This window comes from Balaenoptera borealis (genome assembly GCF_965194805.1).
Source record: "Balaenoptera borealis genome assembly, chromosome: 12".
NCBI lineage: Eukaryota > Metazoa > Chordata > Mammalia > Artiodactyla > Balaenopteridae > Balaenoptera > Balaenoptera borealis.
In genome coordinates, this window is record NC_138869.1 from 108,169,809 (window position 1) to 108,192,450 (window position 22,642).

Sequence of the window (22,642 nt, forward strand, 5' to 3'; positions counted from 1 at the left end):
AAGTTTTTATGTTTTGAATTCCGAAAATTGTAGCACAGAACAGTTTGTTCATCCAACAGGTAATTATTATGAGGAAGCGACATATGTCCTGTCCTTTTGTAGCTTGTAACCTTCCTAATTAATGACACATTTAAAAGTGTTTCAAGTGCACGTAAATACGGCAGGAGAAGCTTTATGCTAAAGTCTAGATAAAAATGAGTTTAACTTGACAGCATAAATACATATTGAGGTAGTTGCCACTATTTTGAATGTTAATGTAGTTTACATGAGTATAGTTTTCAAAATAATTTAAAATGAAATTCAAGTTGGCTATTTGAAAATTGCCTGAAACGCCTCTGGGAATACAGTTTGCCAGTCATTCACCTAGATTCTAGGACCTACCTCAATATTGCCTGACATGGCTTGCTAAGTAGGCCCAGGATCTGTGTATTTAAGGAAATAAATTATAGAAGTTAATTATAAATAATTTAAAAAATTCTTAATTATGTGTTGAGAACACCCAGTTTCTTAAAAGACAAGTAACTGAACAGTTTTATTATTCTTCAGAAGGAAAGCTGATTAGAGTTTTAGGGGGGTTTTCTTAGTGTGTTCTAAAGCTTCAAAATTGTTTGCCTGGAATGTTCTAATTGACTGATTTCCAAATTACTTACATATATGTAAAGCAAAACCTTATCTTTTTTAGGAATGCTGTTCTCATGTATAGTCAAATAGACAGTGAAATTCAAAGATACACATTGCAGTCTAAAGTGTTTTGTGCACCTGTGGTATATACATAATAACACATATTGTGTTTCTAAGAAGCTCAGCATCGTACTGTGTTACATGTGGTGGTGATTTTCATTTTTGTAATCTGCATAATTACTAGAAGATTTAACAATTGATTTCATTTGTGATTTTCCCCCTCCTTTTAAAGTTTAACTTTTAAAAATGATGGCATCTCTGTGATATTTTGAATAATGTGTAGCATCACCATACTTCTTTTTACCTTATGAACCTCACAGATGTAAAGAGATACCAGAAGAATGCTACAAAATCATCCCTTGGTTTTCAGAACATGAGTTGCTGCCAGTTAGGGATCAGGAGCTGCTCTTTCTATGCACGTGTCAAACATCCACTCATTTACATTTCATACTCATTTACATTTCACACCTTTCTTACCTTTCATACTCCAGCTCATCTTTTGGTTCTGTTCTTCTTCAGACCCCCGCCTCGCCCCAAGAAATTAAAAAAGTTTTTTGCTCCACTCTGGTTTCTTTAGACCCTGTCCCCCATCTCTTTGGCACTACGTATTGCTGGTTTTGGTGTAACTCACATGTGTCGTCTGTGCTGTTCCATGCTCCGTTGCCTTGCTAGGTGTAGGGAGCCTGTCGGTCATAAAAAAGATACGAAATTCAGGTTTCAGTGGAAAGCATTCCCTGGTCCTCAAGTCCAGCTTTTCTCATCCTTTGGCTTCATAGGATAACACCAAGGCCATTTGACGGCTGGCCTGCTGCGTTAGCATTTTAATGATGTTGAGAGACAGTTGGCCGAGTGTTAATGAGACTCTGCCCTTTTGTAGTAACCTCGGAATCAAAGCGGTACAGCTGAGGAAGCCCGGCTCCTTGCCACCCTCCCCGCTGGGGGCACATGCCTCCTTAGTGTCACCTTGCAGGCTGGCTGCAGCTGGAGAGAGCGGGCTGTGCGTGGCCTGGTGGGGAGCTGTCGCCGTGCATGTGTGGGATGGGAGCTTGTTTGGAACTTGGTCGTCAGTGGATGGGACCGCTACGTCCCGCCACTCCAAGATGCTAGTACCTGTAATATCCTACACCTGGACGAGAGCTTTAGGAATCCGTTCAGACAAGATCTGGAGACTGAGTCATAAATATTTTGCTTATTATATTAATTTTTGGCTCTTTTTCTCTTTTTATGTCTTTAATTCTGTATTTACTGTTTCTAGAGACTGAATCCTTGAGTTTCTGTGCTCAGCCTTTAAGTACTCATTTTATCTCTCTTGGTTGTTAGAAGAGGGCACCTTGGTCTCTTAGTGTGCTAATTTAATATTAATGGTCCTAAGACCTCTACAACAAGTACCTCAGCTTTGATCACGACTGTTATTTCAATGTTAGGCGGTTTATCCGTTCTTCTTCCTAAATTTTAGGTTTAGTAGGTAAAGAGGGTCAGCATCGGGCTCCTTGGAGTGTCTGGTTATAAATAGACCGGAAAATAGCAACAAGGGGGGCTACTGCTTCACTGATGCCCTTTTCAAATACTTAAAAGCAAATGATTCATCAAATAGAGTCACTAAAAGCAGAACCCGCCAGTTTGTAGAATTTGACCCTCCTCATCAGAGAGAGGCAGCGGGGTGTGGAGTTCCTGCCCGGCACCTGATTAAAGCCAAACGCACCAGCGACGGCAGGCCAGAGAGGAAGCACAAGACCGACCGTCTCAACTGGGGGCACAGGAGCTGAAGACATTCAGAGGAAAATGATTTTTAAGAACCTTCTACATTTGTTTTATTTTTCCAGATATGCATCGTAGATAAGCACAGTTTCAGGCTTTACATTTTTTAAAGTAACATTCCGTCTCTGATTTAAGGAAAACGAATCTATGTGTGGTTCAAGCAAATGCCTTCCTATGCAAGTAGATGTGTTATTTTCAGATAATTCTGTCATCCTCCTAATTTTACAAATTTTCTTTTTAGGCATTTATTGTAGCTATTAAAACAGTCGCTCTTCTTCACTTACATTAAGTACTAGTGATTCCCCCCATTGAATTTCAGTTTTTTTGAGTGTTTCCCGTTATGGGGTTCTATGATGATTTTGATTTTTAAAAAAATGTATACATCTGTGTTCATTGTAGTCTTTTCTCATGATTATTAAGGCATTGCAAAATGTTATCTATAGTTATTTTAATATTTTTATGAAGTTAAGCTAAAACTCTGCCTCCCTAAAAATAAATTTTAAAAAATTGGAAGCATTCCAGCAAACCTAATTTAAAGAGTAGAACTGAGAAATTATTAAAAATTAAGATTTCTCTATTAGTTTAGTTTCTAAGTCTTGCTGCTTAGTACTCTGTATTTTATCTCTGATATTACTACACCACCAGCAGTGAATGAGAATTCCAGTCACTTCACATCTTCACCAGCATTTGGCGTTGTCACTGTTGTAGTCTGGGTCATTCTATAGGCCTGTGGTGGTGTCTCCTTGTTGTAATTTGCATTTCCTTGGTAACACGTGGAGCATCTTTTCATATGCTTATTTGCCATCTGTATATCTTTATGGTGAGGTGTGAGTGCTATAGTTTAATCTTTTGTTTTTTATTTGTCACGTGTTCTTGGCCTTATCTTTTTTTGCTTTATTTGGGTTGAATTGGGTATTTTAAAACATTTAAACAATCAACTTTCCATCCTATTTGTCTGTACTGTACATCTTTGTTTAAATTTTTTAGTGACTGCTCTAGCGCTTTTTTCTTATCATTCGCTACCTGTACTTTTAGGTGGTATTAGACCACTTCCCATGTAATGTAAGAAGCTGACAACAGTATACTTCCATTTTCTCATCCTGGTTTTTGTGCTATAGTTATTTTCATAGATTTTCTTTTCACATATCTTTTTAACCTTACAATATATTGTTATTTTTGGTTTAAACAACTTTAAAGAAATTTTTAAAAGAGTAAAAAAGTCTTATTTACCTGTATCTTTATTATTTTTGACATTCTTCAGTTCTTTGCAGAGATGCAAATTTCCATTTGATGTAGTTTTTGTTCAACTTGAAGAACTTCCAGTTACATTTTATGAAGTACCTGTCTGCTCTCAATAAATTTTCTCAGCTACTGTTTTTTCTGAAACAAATGCTTTATTCCACCTTCTTTTTTGACAGTTACTTTTTATTGGGCATAGAATTCCAGTAACTTTCAGCACTTTTAAAATCTTCCTTCCTTTGTACTCTGTTTTATATCATCTGACAAGTAATCTCCAGTCATTTTTGTCTTTGTTTCCTGGTAGATCTTTTTTCTTCTGCTTTTAACATTTTCTCTATATCACTAGTTTACAGTAATTTCATTATAGTGTGTCCTAAGCTTTGTAGTTTTGTAAGTGTTTATCCTTCTTGGGGTTCATCAGGTTTCTTGGATCTGAAGGATTCAAATTATGGTTCTTCATTAAATTATGATGATTTCAGCTATGGTATCTAGAGATGTTTGCCTGTATTTTAATTACATGTATATTAGACCATTTAATATTTTTCCTTTAGCCATTGAGGCTGTGTTCATCTTAAATGATGTCTTTTGATGAGTAGCATAACATATTTTTTGATTCTTTGTGGAATTTTGCTGATTAAGGTATGAAGACAGCTTTCTTCATTTTCCATTCCTAATTGAGATTAGTTAACTTTGATCATATTTTAATATTTATTTTCCCTTTCCATTTGTAGTATCTTTTCTTCACCAATTTTCATCTTTTTCATCTCTGATTTTTTGGTACAGATTGAATTTTCACTGCTAGATTTATCCTTCTCCTAGACCTGCTTTATCCCCCCTTGACCTGTGTCCGCTGCTTTGAATGTGTCAGTGCCTTTTACAAGAACTTCAGTGTCCTTTGAATAAAATCCAAGACTTTCAGGCTTAATTTATGGTTCTTTTAAAATCCCTTTTATTATATTTTTGTTTTTTCCCTCTTCTCCTACCTTTCTTCTCTCCACTGCTTTCTTTCTTTCTTTCTTTAGGGTCCCTTTACTTGGTTCAGAGTTGACACTTCTACTAAAAGAGAAGAGGCTTTGGGTAGAGTTTCTTTTTCTTCTGCCTTTCAAGCCCCATTATGGGGCCTATTTCCTTCATTGATCATTCTTTTTTCAAGAAGACAAAAATTCAAAATCCTTTTGGAAAATTAGAGCCAAAAATTCCCCTGAACCTTCCATAGTTGTGAGTTATGTCTCCTTTTCTTGAAATATGAAAGATAGAAAAATAACTTTTGTCATGTTATTTCAAGAGACAAAACTTCCCATACTCAGTGGCAGACACCCCTCTTTCTATTTGATGTCTGTGTGATGTCACTTACTTGGATGTGGGCCAGTAATTATTCCGATTTGAAATGTCCTGGTCATGATTTTCTTCTACTGCAGGCCCTGATTAATGCATATATTTACCTTCACCTCATCTCTTAATAGAATGAATATACCTTCAGTATGTTTCTTAAAATCATTCAGGACGTTTTGAAAACCCCACTGAGGTGACACAGACTTTTTTTCTGTATCTTATTTGTCCTTGGAGTCTGTTGATTACCTTCTTGTGTTAAATTGTGATGTTCTGTGTTTATATGCACCCATGATTATCTATCCATCTATCTATCTATATCTATATATATATCTGTATTATCTATGATATATATATATATCCATGATGTATTTTCTAGACCTGCTGGTTTTTGTAGCAGAGATGATGTTAAAGTCACTATGGAAAGCAGAACGAAATAGTTTTTTAAAAACAAATTCTATAAAAAAGTTAAAGGTGGAAAAGCAGACACTTGAGGGGGGAAAAATGCCATCTATTATTCAACTTGTATGTTTACCCAGACCCCAGCTTTTAGGTGATTAATGAGCTCTCTTAGCTATCAACATAACAGGCTCTGGGAATTCTGTTTAAAACGAATGATACAGACATGGCTGAAAGGTTTCCCCGGGCTCAGACCTAATGTGTTTGTGGAACAGGTTCCCTGCCTTTTAAAAACCTTGTCTCTGTGGCCTTGTGGAAAGTGCCCAGGGCTTCAAGTTGGGAGTCTTGGATCCTATTCTGGCTTTGCCAGCAGTTAGCTATGGGTCCTAAGATCTCTGAAGTACAGTCTTCCAAACCACTGGTTCCTAAATCTCATTGCACATCTAAAGGTAATGCTCCCCACCCCTCAAGTTGCTACTTTCACAGGTCTAGTGTAGGACGTGGGAGGCGTATACACATGAAGCCACCTAAGGAGCACTTTTTCCCTGCGGAGAGGTGGGCCGGCCGCTTCTCACTAATGGTTTCATTGCCTGAGTGTCAGCAGATACAGAGTGGAGAGCCTTCAGCGTATTTGAACGTCCACGTGGGGAATTAGTCTGGGAACAGAAGACCCAAAATGTGTTCTCAAGTGTGACAGGGTCCATCAAGAAGCGGAACTAGATACAAACTTATTCATTAAATTAGAAAATAATACCCATTTCTTTGGATTGTTATAAAGGTTAAATGAAATACTGAATATAAGATAAGAATAGTAAGCCAACACTTCTGGGGATTCCCTGGTGGCACAGTGGTTAAGAATTCGCCTGCCAATGCAGGGGACACGGGTTCGAGCCCTGGTCCGGGAAGATCCCACATGCCGCGGAGCAACTAAGCCCGTGCGCCACAACTACTGAGCCTGCGCTCTAGAGCCCGTGAGCCACAACTACTGAGCCCGCATGCCGCAACTACTGAAGCCCACGCGCCTAGAGCCCGTGCTCTGCAACAAGAGAAGCCACCGCAATGAGAAGCCCACGCACCGCAACGAAGAGTAGCCCCCGCTCGCCGCAACTAGAGAAGCCCGCACGCGGCAACGAAGACCCAACACAGACAAAAACAAATTAAATAAATAAATTTTTAAAAAATTAAAAAAAAAATAGTAAGCCAGCACTTTCACCTCGCTTCCTGTTTTCATTTTTATAAACTCAGTTACCAATCCAGCAACTTGTTTTTCTGGTGAAGCAGATGAGATAGAAAGCAGGAGCTGACACACAAACCAGAAAATGAGTGGCCTGTGAGGGTGTCTGCCAAGCTAAGCTGAGCGCCGTGGACGGAGAGACTCGGTGTGTCTGCCTTGGAGCACATCCCGAGACCATTTTGGGAGCAGGAGGACTTTGGCAGGGTTCATGGGAAGAGCAGGAAACACTAGTTGGTCTAAGACTTATTCAAGATCTAAAATATTTTAGCCTTTTTTCTAATATCATGACCTACAGATGTACCTTGAGGAAAAAGTAAGCTAAGTTTCTTAATTTTTAGTCCAGTGTCTGTAAGATATGCTTCTCTTTTTGTCCAGCAGTGTAGAATATGAGCGTGTCGTTCACTTATCCGCAAGCTCAGAAGTGAACTGTTAGTTACAGAGCTCTTGTCAGGAGTAGATGAGCTGAGCATTGTTTGACAGATGTGGCCGGGAGGAGCGTTTTTGAGTCCATCCCATAACATATCGACCCCACAAGCGTTGAAGAAGGACCGTGTCATAAGTAAGTGTGAGAAGTATGGGTGTAAATAGTTACAAAGCAAACTGTACTTTAATTTTTAATGAAGAATGAATAGAAAAAGCAAATAAGAATCTTCTGTATTCAGTAAAAATGATGTTGACAATAGTCTTCCTCTGAGATTTAGTGCCAGGAAAATGTTTCTGCCTGATGAAGAGCTGATTTACATCCTCTTAATCAAACAATGAGGAAGGATGATGTGGTTTCTATTTAGTTATTACCTTTTATTTCTAAAGCATTTTTAAATGTAAATAGGGTGTGAATTCCAAATGTTGGAGTTTGTATTTCAGAAGTAAATGGGGTAGAAATTATAATTTTTAAAATATTCTGAAATTAAACAAAATAATAAAATGAAGCCACAGTATACTTTCTTTATCAAATATGGTAAGAAGCATTTAAGTTTTGATATTTCATTTACAGATGAACCAGAAAAGATTTTTGTAACCAGGTACACAAGAAATGAGAATATACCCATTTGCACAGCTGAATTAACTGCTTTCCTGAGAATCCTACAGTTATTTGAACAATTTTTTCCTCTAAAATGTCATCAATTTAACTTTGAAGACCTAGAGGATGTTTTCAACAGTGCAGATGGCTTTAAACTTCAAACACCAAGAAATGAAAAGTTTAGGTCCTTTTATGAGAAAACCGAGTAAATTTGAGAACATAATGAGTAAACAGAGTACTAAGCTATATAATCTCACATTCAAGAGAATGTGAATGAAAAGATGAGAAGTAGCAAGAGAACATTAATTAACCTAAAGGGTAAATTTCTCATAGAATTTTTCATTATAAATAACCAGGAAGATAATGTTCTCTGGAGGTGCATATGCTTAGAATTGTAAAAGAATATCATTTTTTTTTTTAAATTAGGGGAAAGCTCATGGTGCATTATATAATGGTATCATTTGCTTTTGGTCCGGTGTTCCTTCAGTGAGCTGCATGCTTTTTATTTGCCACAAAAAATAAAAAGAAACCTTGAGGGTGTGGTTTCCTGGGATGAGTGCTCCGACGAGGGAATCGGAGACACCGAATTTCATACCTTGAAGCTGTCGAAGGATGAGGCTTTCACACAGTGATTCCACCCCATCAAAACTTGCTCACATCAGTCTAGGTGTTTTTAAAGTAATTCGTTATTTTCTATTATATTTTAAAGAGTACAAAGACTACTCTATATGAAACTCTCTTTCTGGTCACTTTGTATCTACCTCTAGGAAAAATTATAAGACAAGAAATTACATTACAGCAGATTGGTGTTCTCCTCTTACTTAGAGCTTACACTAAGTATATTACTCAAAACACTTCTACATTTGAGGGCAAAATATTTGCAATATGCCTTGGAAATTGCTCCCCTAACTGCTTTGAACACTGTGATTGAAAACTTTATGCACTTTGGATTCATGTAAATGAATTTAAAGGTCAAATTGATGTAAAGTAATTTTGTGATGATTGATTTATTTGGGGGGAAAGTTAAATACTTTGCTAGCTTTTTGGTTACAGAATGGAAAAGGTGGTGAAAAATTATTGGTGGGCAGACTTAGTAGAATGATGTTGAAAAGTGTGTTTTTAGTTAATATAGAGAATATACATAAGACAGAACAAAAACAATATGTAAAATATTCATTTTTAGGTTTACCTATTAATAAATAAAAACCTATTTTGAGGCAGTTGTTAAAAACGAACTGCTGTGAACAAAGATTCAGAACCCAGTTCTTCTCCTTCACCCCGAAACCAAAAGATTGGATGATTTCTGCATTTCTGCCGGTGCAACTGGGCGAGGGTGCTGGGGAGGGGGGGTGCTGTCCAGGCAAAGCTGTCCTAGCGGCAGCTGGACGTGCTTTTCTGGAGCTCAGAAGGTCGAGTTAGAGATGAGGATTTAGAGGTGATTAGTGTTTCGGTCTGATGGAGTGAGTTCTATGGGGATTAAAGCTGGTCTTTGGGAACGCTGAGAGTCAAGGGTGTCCTGGGTGACAAGGGCCTGGTGAAGAGTGATGAGAGAAGTAGAAGAATTAGGAGTTGATAGTGTTTGGAAACCAAGGAAAGGAGTGAGTTTTAAGGCACACGGAACAGTGTCATTGAGGGATACGCATTCCAAAGGCTTGCTGAGTGGTAGGGATCCCGTGAGTTTGGAAGCTGTATGTGGGCCGATCGGTCTGTCTCTGTGATTTTTTCCGTGAGTTTGAACACTCTGGGTTTGGAATGGAGAAGACAGATGGTTGGGTTTTAAATGCATTAATGGAAGATCAAGAAGGTGAGGCGTTGGTCCTGATAGACTGAGTTGAGGAATGGGCTGTGGGATTGAGGCTTCCTCAGTCTCCCCGCATTTTCTGATGGGGAATAAGCTGACAGAAGTGAAAACTGTTACACTTGAGTTCACATGTTAAGATGCCAGCTGATTTAGGGTGTGAACCCTGTGTCTGTCCACTCCAAGCCACGTGATTCCTTTCCAGAGTTGAAATCATAGAGGGCAGTTGTTTTCTCTGGGGTAAATTATCCCTGGAGGACTGACAGTTTTCTTGCTCTGAAGGTGGACCATACGGTTGAACCTCCGGAACCCTGGTGATACTTAACATCTTGCACACGGCCTTGTGTTCTGAGGTAATTTAAAACCTTATTAATCCAGGCCCCATTGAGTTAGGATTTGAGCAATTCCAGACACAGCCTTATTAAAACGCACCGTAACAGTCTCTGAAAAAAGGTTCCACTAAGCAAACTAATAGTGCAAACAAGATTTTAGCAAGAATGTTCAAACTACTTAAAGCAGGACTTTGTTTATAAGTACCCGTAAGTACTTCTTAAGTCCTTTAGAGGCTCTCACTTATAAACTATCTATACTCATTTCAAATCACCCTTATCTAGTGATTAAATCTATGGATTGATACTGGGTAAGATTTTATTAGTTTAATTCTAGTTGCTGTGTTTTATAGACAGTTTTCAGCAGCTAATGTCAAACATTAGCTCAAATAATTTTCTAAAGAGCAGTATTAAATCCAAACACCAGAAACCCATTTAAAACTTGCTGAAAATCAGGGTCTGTCTTTGTATTCCTTGGTATTTTATCCCACAGCCCTTATTTCCATTAGTCCTAACCTCTCCCCGTACAATTGTAAGAAATGTAAGTGGATGGAGTGTTCAGGAGTTCTTTTCCTGCATCCTGACTCACAGTACCAGAAGTCTAGAGCTTCAGTAGCAGCTGTGAGGCCCAGTGATAGTTCAGAAAGCCTCAGTCAATGACAATATCCGACCAACCCCAGAGGGTGGGGTCTTTGTATCAAGTCGTCTGTGTCTAGCAGCTCATAGGCTGTCAGAACTCCCCAGCATATCTTTTTCATTTGGAAGAACTTAAGATGAAAAAAAACTTTAATTTTTAAAATTAGTTAATATTATAGTAAGTTGCTAAATGACAAGTTTTGAGTTGTTCTGAAGTTGTAACCAAGGGAGAATGAAAAGTGGCTTCTCCATGACCTCCCTTGCTCCTGCTTCCTGCTGAGCCCTGTACCCAGAAAAAGTGCTTTGAGAATTTTGCTGCTTTACATGTACCTCTGCCCCTTTTGGCAGTAGGTGTGGTACGACTAATAAATCCTTTTTAAATTGTTGTTCTCTAAAGGTTGCCCTGTAGCCTTTTGGCATCGTTCTCTAAAAAGGGCTAATAAATAGTTTAAAATGTAGAGATATACACCCAGGTGAATGTTTATTTCAGTGACTTCTGAATGCTTTGCGCTCTTTAGAGAAGGGCCTTTTTGTCCCCAGCTGACTTGTAACCACAGGAGATTTAATTCCATGGTATATAGTACAGGGCATCCCGTGAATGTATCATCAGGTCTTAATTTCACATGTGCTATAGATGTCTCATTGTCAAAATGTAAATACCTACATTAGCTCTTTACCAGAAATTTAGGGCAAAATAATCTTGGGCAAACGTAGCATTGGAAAGGGAGTCATAGTAAACAGGATTTGGGTGCAGTTGCAGCTTAAAATAATGGCTCTGGCCCTAATCCGGGGCTGTGTTTTCTCTTACCTTCGCAAGGTGTCAGTTTAGTCCTGAGATGATTTTATCCCTTCGTATTGCAAGGCAGGTTTCAAAATTCAAGAACGTGCTAAATGCTATTGTATTCCAATTTGACTGTACTATTATAATTGAGGAAAATGTTAGTTCCTGTTGTAGCTCCTCATTCCTGGCCGGTCTTACTCTAAGAAGTGCCCTTGGAATTTGCTGCTGTTGCCACTTGGAAATTTTTGTTTTGCTTTTTGTTGCAGATTCTTTGGAGAACAGGCGGGGTATAAGTGACAAGTGCATTCTAAATTTATGGCTTGGTGAGCAGAATCCTTGCTGGTCATTTAGCTTGACAGTGCTTGGGCTCCCTGGAATTTTAAGTAAAGTATTTTATTTATATTTTCCCAATTTGCAGAATTGAAATAATATGTGTTCTCTCCGTACCTCAAAGAGCTGTAAGGGATATTAATAAGATAATACCTAAAACCTCTGTGGGGTCCTGATGCAGCCACAGAAATAAATGGTATCATCATCACCATCTGAGAGCAACAACATTAGCATCGTGGCTTTCTCTTTGCAGAGATGAATTATGGCTAAGCGGTCAGTCATCCCATGGATGGGCTCTGATTTTCATTCTGATACTCCTTTACAAGTATGTTAGCTTAGGAAGCATGCACTTTATTATCAAACTATTGTAGAAGATGGTCTTATGTTGGCCAAGATTCTACATATTCCGACAGAGACCCTGCATGTTAGATGTATTCTTATTTTTTTCATGACTTTTTTTAGTTAGAAAGCATGTTCCAAAAAAATTCCATCTTTTCAAAATAACCTGCACATCAAGAGCTTTTCCATAACCAGGCAAGATTAATAGATTTTTCTGGCATTATTTCAAAATATCATCTAATCTGTGAAGACAGGAATACTCCATTGAGTTTGGATTCCTTTTTAGGGACAGTGCTTTGAAGGTGCCAGGCACTCACCACGTAGCTGTTGAATCCAGGTGCGTTCTTTACGTGTCATACTTGGGATTTCTGCTAGAGCATTTAAAACTTTTCCTCGTGTAGACATTGGGGTCATAAGTCTCTTATGTCTGTTTCTGAGGTTCTTTGAACCTATTATGAAACAGAGCTGTATGGCTTCAAACTGTCTTCAACATTTAAGTCCCTCATCTTAGTAGAGGGTAGGATTTCATAACAAGATATTTTCAGTTTAAGGAATAAATAATAGTGACATTGAAAGAACTGTTAATCTTCAGATTAATGCTTTTTCATTTTATTCAGCATTAGCTCCAAAAGAACCCTCTGAGGTGAAAGAAAGAAAGATTATGAAAAACATTGAAGTGGGAACAACTTTTTGACAGTATGTTTCCATTTAAAATTCAATCTCTAAGTATATCCCTCATCCATCCTGCCTTATCTCCATGATGTTTGTCACCAACTGATACCTAACTTTTGTTTATAGTTTATAAATCCAGTTTTCCCTTTAAGATTATTTTTTAGACAGACTTTTAAAAACAAATTTTAAACAGAAGATGGGTTATATAGCACCTAGGCACTCCTTGGAAAACCATTTGAGAATACAGTTTGACCAAAAAATTGATGAATCAAAAAAGAATATTGGAATGGTGAAACCATAGTAAAATAAGTTGGTGGTAAAGAATGAATCAATTTAACTATAAAACTAAGGCTACTACATTTAGGTCTTTGATCCATTTTGACTTGTTTTGTATGTGGTGTGAGATAAGGGTCCGATTTCATTCTTGTGCATGTGGTTATCTAGTTGTCTCAGCATCATTTGTTGAAAAGACTGTTCTTTCCCCTTTGAACGGTCTTGGCATCCCTGTTGAAAGTTAGTTGAACATAGACCCCTGCGTTTATTTCTGGACTCTAGATTTCATTCCATTTATTTATATGTCTATCCTTATGCCAATACAGCATTTTCTTGGTTACTGTTGCTTGTAAATTTAGAATTTGGGGAGTGTGAATGCTCCAACTTTGTTCTTTTTCAAGATTGTTTTAACTTTTCTCGATCCTTTGTAACTTCATATAAATTTTAGAATCAGCTTGTCAATTTCAAATACCTAAATGTAAAAGTGAAAACTATAAAACTCTTAGAAGAAAACATAGGAGTAAACCTTCATAACCTTGAATTTGTCAATGGATATTTAGGTCTGACACCAAAAGCAGCACAAGTAGCGAAAGAAAAAATAGATAAATTGGACTTCATCAGAATTAAAAATTTTGTGCTTCAAAGGATGCCTTCAAGAAAGTGAACAGAAACTCACATAATTGGAGGAAATATTTGCAGATCATGTATCTGATATGGAATATATATCTAGAAAACATAAAAACTCTTAGAACTCAATAATAAAAACACAGATAACCCAATTAAAAACTGGGCAAAGGATCTGAATAGATATTTCTCCAAAAAAGATACACAAATGGCCAATAAGCACATGAGAAGACGCTCCGCATCATTAGTCATCAGGGAAATGAAAATCAAAACCACAGTGAGATAACACTGTATGCGCGTTAGGATGTCTGCAATCCAGAAGCCCGATAATGATGAGTGTTGGTGCAGAAGTTGGAAGCTGGAGCCCTCATACAGCACAGATGGGATGTAAAATGGTGTGGCCACGTTGGAAAGAGTCTGCAACTCCTCCAGTGGGTAAGCCTACTGTTACCATACCCTCCAGCAGTTCCACTCCTACGTGTCAACGCAAGAGAAATGAAAACATATGTCCACACAAAACCTTGTGCAAGAGTGTTGATAGCAGCATCAGTTACAGTTGCCAAAAGGTAGAATCAATCCAAATATTTCCAGCTGGTGAATGGATAAACAAAATGTGATATACGCATACAGTGGAATATTATTTGGCCATAAGATGGGATGATGAAGTACTGACAGTTCTGTAACGTGGATGAACCTTGTAAACATTACGCTAAGTAAAGGAAGCAAATCACAAAAGACCACATTTACATGAAATATCCAAAATAGACAACAGTGAGGTAAAATGGATTAGTGGTTGTTTAAGGTGGGGAGAGTGGTTTTAGGGAGGGGACTGATAGTGGGTACGGTTTCTTTTGAGATCGCTAAAATGTTCTAAAATTGACGGTGGCAATAGTCGCCCATATCTGAGAATATACTAAAAGCCATGGAATCATACATTTAAAATGCAGAATTGTGAATTATATCTCAAATTATGAATGCGGATTTTATTTTAATAAAGCTGCTGGTTTAAAAAAAAGTAAGTCTGACCAGCTGTGTGAATTATGGCTACAGAACAGAATGTCAGTGTAAACTATGTCACGTGGTAGTGTTGTCTAGCAAAATTGGGAGGGGCGACCTTCTTCTGTGACCGCGCTGGCCCCTGCCGCATGCACCTGGTTTCCATCAGGCCCCTCCGTGTTCACTCGTCTACGTTAACTTCTCCGCTGCGACCGCGACTCGCCAAAGCCTTGGTGCTTCTGTCCCCTCCAGGCGAAGCGTTCTTTCCCCAGATCTTCGTGTGGCCCGTTTTCTCATGGCTTTGAGGTCTCCGCTCCAGGGATGCCACCTTGCAGGCCTCCCTGGCCACTGTGTCCTCCTGGCCTTGCAGGGTCAGGGTTGTGCTGTGCAGGGCACAGTCTCGGAGCCACAGCGCCTGAGCTTGACCCCCGGCTCTGCTGTTCATCAGCGTGCTGGGACGTGGGGCAAATAACTCAACCTCTCTGTGCCAGTTGCCTTGTATGTAACTTAGGGCTGGAACTGCCACCTTCATAGAGTCTTCACAGGGAGCAGCTGAGTTCACACAGCAAAGCTTCTAGAATGATGCCTGGCTGTGGTCAGCGTGCTGTTCTGTGAAGCATCGTCTGTTACTGTGACCACCGGACACACTGAATGTGCTCTGTCCACCCCCTCACCTGAATCTAAGCTCCACGAGGGCCAGGGCTTCATACGTTCCGTTCACGGCAGGGTCCCCACGCCTGGAGCAGTGACGGGAACAGAGGAGACTCAGGATAAAACCTGTTAAACACATGGATTTTGTTTCATCGCCTTATCGTTGAACTCTTACTTCATTGAATTCACGTTCTTAGTATGAAACATTGTTGATGAAAAAATGAATTCCAACCCTTGTTACAATGGTAGGGAACACTATTCAAGACCAGCAATGGGAAATTGCAATTGGAGAGAAGCTCCAAGTCCAAGAAGGACAGTGGGAAGTAGAGTCAAGGAGCAGAGGGGTCAGTGGATGGAAAATTACCCAGAGGAACCGTCAAGCGGAGGGGGGTTCTTACTGAAGGCAGGCCAGGTGATTCCTCCCTCCTTTTCTGTTTCTGGTACTTTCTGACCGAACGACTTTGTTGAACATCAGCTCTACCTCTCCTATGTGTAATTTCACTGTTGTGGATTTCTGGGTTCCACAAAAGCACGTGGTGGGGTGCGATTTAAGTTTGAATCCTGGCACACCAGCTTATTGATGCTGCGATCTCGGGGTGAGTCCTTCAATTCTCTGACCCGCGGGAGCCTCCTGGATGAAAGGTGCTGTGGACTTGACTGTTGTGCTGGGTCAGCGAGAGGTGTGTGTGGTCCCAGCAGGTACCGGGCTCTCACCTGCTGCTCTGTGTTAGGAGCTGATGACTGCAGCCCCAGCTTTGAGCTGTAGCTCCTTATACAGCTGTTCCTGTGATGGGAGTTATGACTAATACAGACTGGAGAGGAGACGCTGCTTTAAGGGAGAAAAAGACTGACAGTCTTCTGGTGTGTGGGCCATAAAAGGGGTCTGTAGTGATGGTCATGGGCATACGCAGGCACGGTGGCAGGAAATAGGTGGAAAAGTCAAGTCGGAGACTGAGGACGGAAGGCTTTGAGAAGTTCCTTGAAGTGCATTCAGCAGCTCTGGGGAGCCTTTGAGGGATCTTGAGTGAGTGAGGCTGGGGGCAAGCAGAGATGAGGGGCAGGTGGACCTCAGAGAGAGACACACATTATAGGATTTAATAACAGGTTTAAACACTTACGAATACATTGTCCTGCTCATAAAATATCTGTACCAAAATATTAAATTGTTAATGCCATCGGAAAGCATTTCATTTCCACGTGTATAGACAAAAAGCACCACTGGTTTTCCCTCCTAACCCTGTTGTGTCCTTTCACTAGAACCCTGTGCCTTCGCGGTGGCCTGGCGGGGCTTTAAGACGAGTGACACGCGTGCTCCTGGCGCTGCTGGCTCAGCAGCCGTCTCTGCTCCCGCCCCACGGCCGCGGTTCCTGGAGGCCTGGAGAGTCCTCTATTGCTGTGCAAGCAGAGGCAGAGCCGGGCACTGCCCCTTCCGGGAGTCCCCTGGTCCCCTCCCTCTGCGCCCGCTCCCCGTGCACCTAGGGAGTCCCGTGCGCCCAGCACAGACCTCTGCGCCTCCCCTCTGCTAGGGGAGACCCGCCCCGCCGCTCCTGACCGCTCCTGACCGCTCCTGACCGCTCCTGACCGCTCCTGACCGCCGGGCTGTTTCATCTGGTCCCCGCCAGCCTCCCAAGCCCCCCGCCTCTCATCCACCCCAGGGCGCTGCGCTCTCCATCTGCCCAGTGACACCCTGTGTCCTGTCCTGATCGCCTGCCTCTCCCACTTCTCCACTCCCTCCTCCCTCTCTCCCTCCCTCCCCAGCTCCCTTCATTTATTTATTTTTGACTACTTCATCTTTCAAATTCTCAGACATATAGAAATCCCCCAAATATGATTGTATTGTCTAATTCTGTTGCATTCCTAATTATTTTCACTTTATATATTTGGAAACTAGTATGTTGCTTTGTGTTGACGATGTTTTCTCTTTTTATAGCCTACTTTTAAAAAACCGTATAAAATATCCTTCTCCTGATTCATGCTATTTTCTGGAATTACACTTTATTTGATGTTAGTATTACCACTTTTACTTTATTTTTGTTAGCATTTGTTTATCCCTAGTTTTCAGTCTTTCTGCTTCATGTTTTGAGTAGGTGTCTTGAAAATAGTATCTAATTTTTTTTAAATGCTCAAAGAACTTTTGAGTATCAATAGGAAGATTCAAGGCATTCATGTCTATTTTGATTATTGATTTATTTGTCGTAATTTGTCCCAATCCCTGCCATTGTATTGTATGTTTTCGGTTTTTTTTTTTTTTAAAACTTGTTATGCTTTCTCTTTCTTTTCTTCTGTTTCTGATGTGTCTTATTTATTTAATTTTATTTCAGCCATAGTCCACCCCCAGCTGTTTTGGAGTTCTGCATTCCAACTATACTCGGCTGGTTGTTTCTCATAAGAATATTTGAAACTATGAATTCCAAGAATTTAATAGTATCTGCATCTGACTGCATCCTTGCCAAGGATAAAAGGAAATCTTGTGCATGCTTTTTGCTTATCTCCTCTTTCCTACTTGAATCCTAGGTTTTTAGAAGTAATCTATATTTTAAATACTAGGTCAGATTCTTTTACTATATCTTTTTTTTATTTTACTGTCTTTCTGAACAATTACAGTTAATCCCACAACTGCATTATTAAACAGGGTTTGGGCTAATTAAGATTTATTATCTTCATAGTTTGCTGCCCATTGCTTGAATTATTTACTATGATTATTTTTGAAGTACTTCCTCAAATAATATTTTACCCGAGAAGAATGCGTTGGGGTGCTTTCCAAGTCTCTTCATTAAAAAAAATGGTTTTCTTTTGTCTTCACATTTAATATTACATCTTGTTTCAGCTCTGGGGTCATAATCCTTTCCCTCGGGTTTGTACCCTTATTGCTCTACTGCTGTTAGCATTTAGAATTGTCTTTCCCTCCCTGCCCCCCTTGGATTTTCTCCTTCCCTTCCCTCCCTTACTCTTACTGGGGGGCTCGTGGCGACTTTCTCTTTGTTTTCACGTTTAGGAACCCCCCGGGGTCTGGGTGTCTGCGGTCGGCACTCAGGGCCTTGATCCTCAGGGACGTTTCCATGGACCTGATTCCTGCTCTTTCCTTCTCAGCCTCGTGACTGTAGGAGCCCCTGGCCGTCACGGTTATGCTTCTCCTGTGTTCTCATCATCTTTCCGTACATTCGGGAGGATTACTGAGTTGGTGTTCGAATCAGCAATTTGGTTTTCTCTCCACTGAGCATCTTAGCTGAGCAGCTGTGTTTTTAATTTCCTGTGCTCTTTCTTGGTCCTTAGTTGTTCTCTATTTTTTCATAGAGATCTTCTCCTGCTTCTGAGGTGGCGCATCCTCAGATCTCCCTGAACGTACCGATGAAGGGCCTTTCCCTGGCCTCGCCCAGCTTGCTCCCCTCCCTCCGGGTTTGGATTCTGACCCTCCTGCCGTGTCTGTGACGCTCCATCACCCGTTCTTTTTATGGAGGCAGGTGTGAACCAATCAGCGTTGGTGGCTGGAGAGCCCGCCTCAGCGGCTGTGGGCCTCTTTGCTCTCGCAGGGGGCCTCCGACCACCAAATGGTCAGTGGGGATAAACTCTGGGGGGTCTCAGGCCAAAAGGGGGCCTTCCCCTCCAGGTGTGCTGCCTGGGAATAGACCAGAAGGCCACAGCCCCTAATAGGAAGACCCCCCCCCCCGCCCGGGATGCTGAGGGGGTCCTGTTCTCTTTCTGCACGACGGGTGGTTTGTGCCTGAAGCAGAGGTCCTGGTGCGGCACAGCCTCCCCTTCTTAGAGAGTCAACGGCTTCTCCCCGTTCCTTCCTCAGGGCTTAGGAAGCAGCCTCAGGACCAGCTTTGCTCTCTCCCAGCACTTCTTCCCTCCACCCCTTAACTGCCTCTCCCCAGCCTTCAGCGCAGGCGGAGCAGGAAGAGGGGAGAGCATCGGGTGTGAGCGCCAGCTTCCTGGGGTCCGCGACTGTCTCTCCTCCTTCCTGGCTCGGGGGGAGGGGCGTCACAGGAGTTGCCGGGAAACTTGGTGGAGCTCCAAGGAAGCCTGGCATCTCGTTCCTTGGCTGGAAATCTGCTTGGGGGCTATGGCAGAGAAGCTTGGTTGTCATCCAGTTTCTGTTCTCTCCTTGGGGCTAGACTTCTGAATTTTTATCTGAGTACATGGCCTTCTATAATAATTACATTTCCAGCTCCCTCTGTAGCTAGGTGTGGGCACGTGACTGCATTCTGTGAAATTACTTTCAAGTAGAAATGATACGTACTACAGGCAGTTGAGCAGGCCCGGGAGGAGGTGGTCCTGCCCCAGGCCGGGCTCTGTTCTCCAGGCAGAGGAGCTGGGTTGGGGGAGGGTTAGAGCGGAGCGTGGCCTCCGCGCCCTGCGCCCTGAGCCGTGGCCCGGCTGCTCGGAGCAGCAGTGAGGACATGGGAGTGGTGGTGTCACAAGTCGCCGGCGAGTCCCAGGACCCGCCCTGTGTGTCCGAGAGCTCTGCTGCGCAGGGAGCGGCGTCCGCCGTGGCACAGTCGGGGCAGTGGCGGGAGAACAGTGACGCGCCCCCGTTTGCATCTCCCCAGGTGCACAGTCCTCCATAAAGCAGGTGTGGAGGTCCCTGTGGGGATGCTGGTGGGGGTGGGAGTTGCCTTTTTTCCCGTCCTCCCCCGGACGGGGCAGCGGTGAATGCTTTGGCCGCTCTGTGTTTGGGGGTCCTGCTGGAGTCCCTCGTCCCAGCTTCCCCCTCTGCTCACCCTGTCGGTGGGATCCGGGGCTGGGGTGGCCCGCCTTGTCCCTGAGCATCTCGGCGAGGCGGGGCTTCCGCGTCTCCCACTCTGAGCTGTCCGTGGCCCCCCCATTGCAGAGTGGGTTGTCCTCTCCAGGAGAAGCGTGGGGGCATCACCGTGGCAGCTTCTGTGGCCCGTTTCCCCCGGACCGTGTCTTACAGCCAGGTGGCTGCTCTTACGGGCTTACAGGTCCCTCGGGGCTGTGAGGGACTTCGTCTAAGGCTTTGGCTTCTGTCTGTGTCGTTACTAGTAACTCAGCGCTGATTATTTTTGCCTGATCGATCTGGTCATACGTGCTTCATGGCGCTCAAAAATTCTTGCGTTTTCTGTTGTCAGATTAACACTTCTCTGTGTTCTAGGACTGCAGTGAATATTTTTCTTAATTTTACGTTGCTTTGGTGATTTCTTCTTTCAGGGGAAGTCCTCCTGTGCCTTTGAGCCTTGGTTTCCCCTCTGTGCCCTCCCCATCTGTCCAGCGGGGACCGGCCCTCTGCCCTGGCTCATCCGGGCTCCTCGGGCCTGTTTATTCGCTCCCTCCCTCTTGCATGCTGGCACCGCCTGCCGAAGCTCTGACTGGCATTAAAGATGTCCTTGCGTGTATGTGTCCTGAGATACTGTGGGCTCCTTGATGACAGAGATTGTGCTTCATTCATCTTTCTGTTCCCAGACTCTGCACCGTGCCAGGGCCTGGTAATGTGCTCTCCATGCTTGTTGAAGAGTTATTTTTGGTTTGCCTTCTTGATGCTTTGTGAAAATTATAAGCTACAAGTTATGGAATATAGTGTATCATTTCCCTCATGGGAAGACCGAAACACTAAGTAAGAATTACTCCCTCCTTTTTAAAATTGAATTTGTGTATTATTTAGCTGCATTCTGAATCAGATAGGCTTGTGTGAAAACTAAGTCGCTGTTTACCATAGTGCATCTATGGGAAAATATATTCTGGATTATGGAAAACGACCTAAAAATATACTATCATAGGCAACCTGATTTAAATCACAGCCAGCCTGTATTTGGAAAAAATGAAGCATCATCCTGGTATTAAATTGCACAGAAAAATCAGGTCGCCGGCTCTGTGTCTAGCTTGTGGGTGTAGAGAATACTGATGTAAAGGAGCGTGTGGTGAGGTGTATTGGTGGTGGTTTGGTTGCTCCCCGTGTATTATTACTTTTTCCCTGGTGTTAAGCCCATCTCTACTACTTACCGACTGTGACCTAGGCAGGCTCCTTAACTGCGCTGAGCCTCATTTTTTCCAGATGTAAAAAAGATATAATAGTAGTTCCTGACTCATAGACTTGTCATGGTGATTAAATGACCGAGTACTGGAACGGCACTGGGCGGGTGCCCGGCCCACGGCTGGTCCCGGACGCTTGCTATTCCTGAGAGTCTCGCGCAGCTGAGCTTCTGTGGCTGCTCTCTTTCTGTTCCTGTGTTTACTCCTTTGCTCAGGGAAGCCTCGCCGACGTTCCCCATCTCCACTCCCTGCTCTTTTTCCCTCCATACCGCTCATCTCATTGGACTTACCCTAGATTTTCCTTCTTTACATTGTCCTCTTCTCCCATCGCTAGAAGGTAAGCCCCACGAGGGCAGGGATCTTTGCTTGGTGCCTAGAACATGCCAGGGTCTTGAAGTTGCTCTGTAAATGTTTATTGAATAAAAAACTAAGAGTACTTAAGGTCGATCAAATGCCAGTTTTGCAAATATTACGACTCAGTGTATCTGAAGCAAAAAGTGAAAGTAAAATAAAATGAGAGACACTTGCATGTCAAAGAGACACTACAAGTTTCGGTGGGTTTTATACTTTGAGTGTATTTTACATGGATGTATATAAATAGAAAAGAACAGAAAACAGTTGAAAAAGGTTTGAACACTTCCCTTCCCACATTCAGTCTCAGCCTTCTTTCCCCTTGACACGAATGAGGGAGTTGGATGGGCTGTCTTCTCACGCCTTCCCACGCGGGCTCCCTGGCCATTTCCCAAGCCCCTTTCCTGCCTCTCGAGTAGCATGAGGCTTCTGGCGCAGCCGGGTCTGGGCGGTGTAGGCAGCCGCCCAGGGCCCTGCGTGTCTCTCACCGCGGAGGGCGGGCGTTGTTTCCCACGGCAGGACTGTTTCGGGCTCCGCTGTTGGCTTGCGGTGTTTCTACCACGTGAAGCAGAGAGAGTGGTGCTTTCAACGTGGCCACTGAAAAAGCGTGGCCTGTTGCTTCTTTGCTTATTCTCACCTTCCATCACCACCCAGGCCCTCACTCTCAAATTCCATGTCGTTTAAAGCTGAACATTTTCGGAGAGTGGTTTGGAGATTATCCTGAAAGATAAATTGCTTTTACCGAATATCCCTGACAGCTCCCCAGATCACTAAATTAATAGCAGTGAACGGAGAGATAAGTAAAACTAATGCTAGATTCAAGTTTCGTGCCGGGGGTTAGAATCGTTGTGCTTCTCAGGGTCTCAGGAGACCACTCCTTCACCCCTCGTGTCGTTTTCATTTTGCAGTTTTCCTTTATGTAAATTCTACCTTCGTGTAGAAGAAGTCTGCAGATAAGCTGTTAATAAACCTTTGTGATCGTGCGGCACCTCATCCTTATGAACTTGATGCAACTTTCTCTGTTATTTAAGTCTTAATATGTTTTCTGCTCTCTTTAAGGTGGTGAAAGACTAGGTTTCGTGGGGGAGACTGTTGGAGCTTTTCACAGATGGACGCTCGGGACAGCTGAGGGTGGGCAGCGTAGAAGCGTCCCGCACCTCTGCTCACGTTAGACCTGCCCAGACGGCACTTGCGCTTCTCGGGTAGTTAATCT

The 22,642-nt window shown here is 42.3% G+C and overlaps 1 protein-coding gene and 1 long non-coding RNA gene across 8 annotated transcripts in view; one reads left to right on the top strand and one right to left on the bottom strand.

The window, feature by feature from the left end:
- The window catches only part of LOC309607296, a 50,324-nt gene extending 33,691 nt beyond the window's left edge, over positions 1-16,633 (bottom strand). For 2 of the 3 annotated variants that reach the window (XR_014232357.1, XR_014232358.1), the window contains exon 1: positions 1,159-5,472. This is a non-coding gene — a long non-coding RNA (uncharacterized lncRNA). Of the gene's footprint in view, positions 1-1,158; positions 5,473-11,232 lie in introns of those variants that run through there. The other variant, XR_014232359.1, reaches the window with a different exon arrangement.
- Positions 1-22,642, top strand: part of GMDS (GDP-mannose 4,6-dehydratase) — a 489,935-nt gene that overhangs the window by 176,169 nt on the left and 291,124 nt on the right. The gene's annotated exons all lie outside the window — the stretch shown is intronic.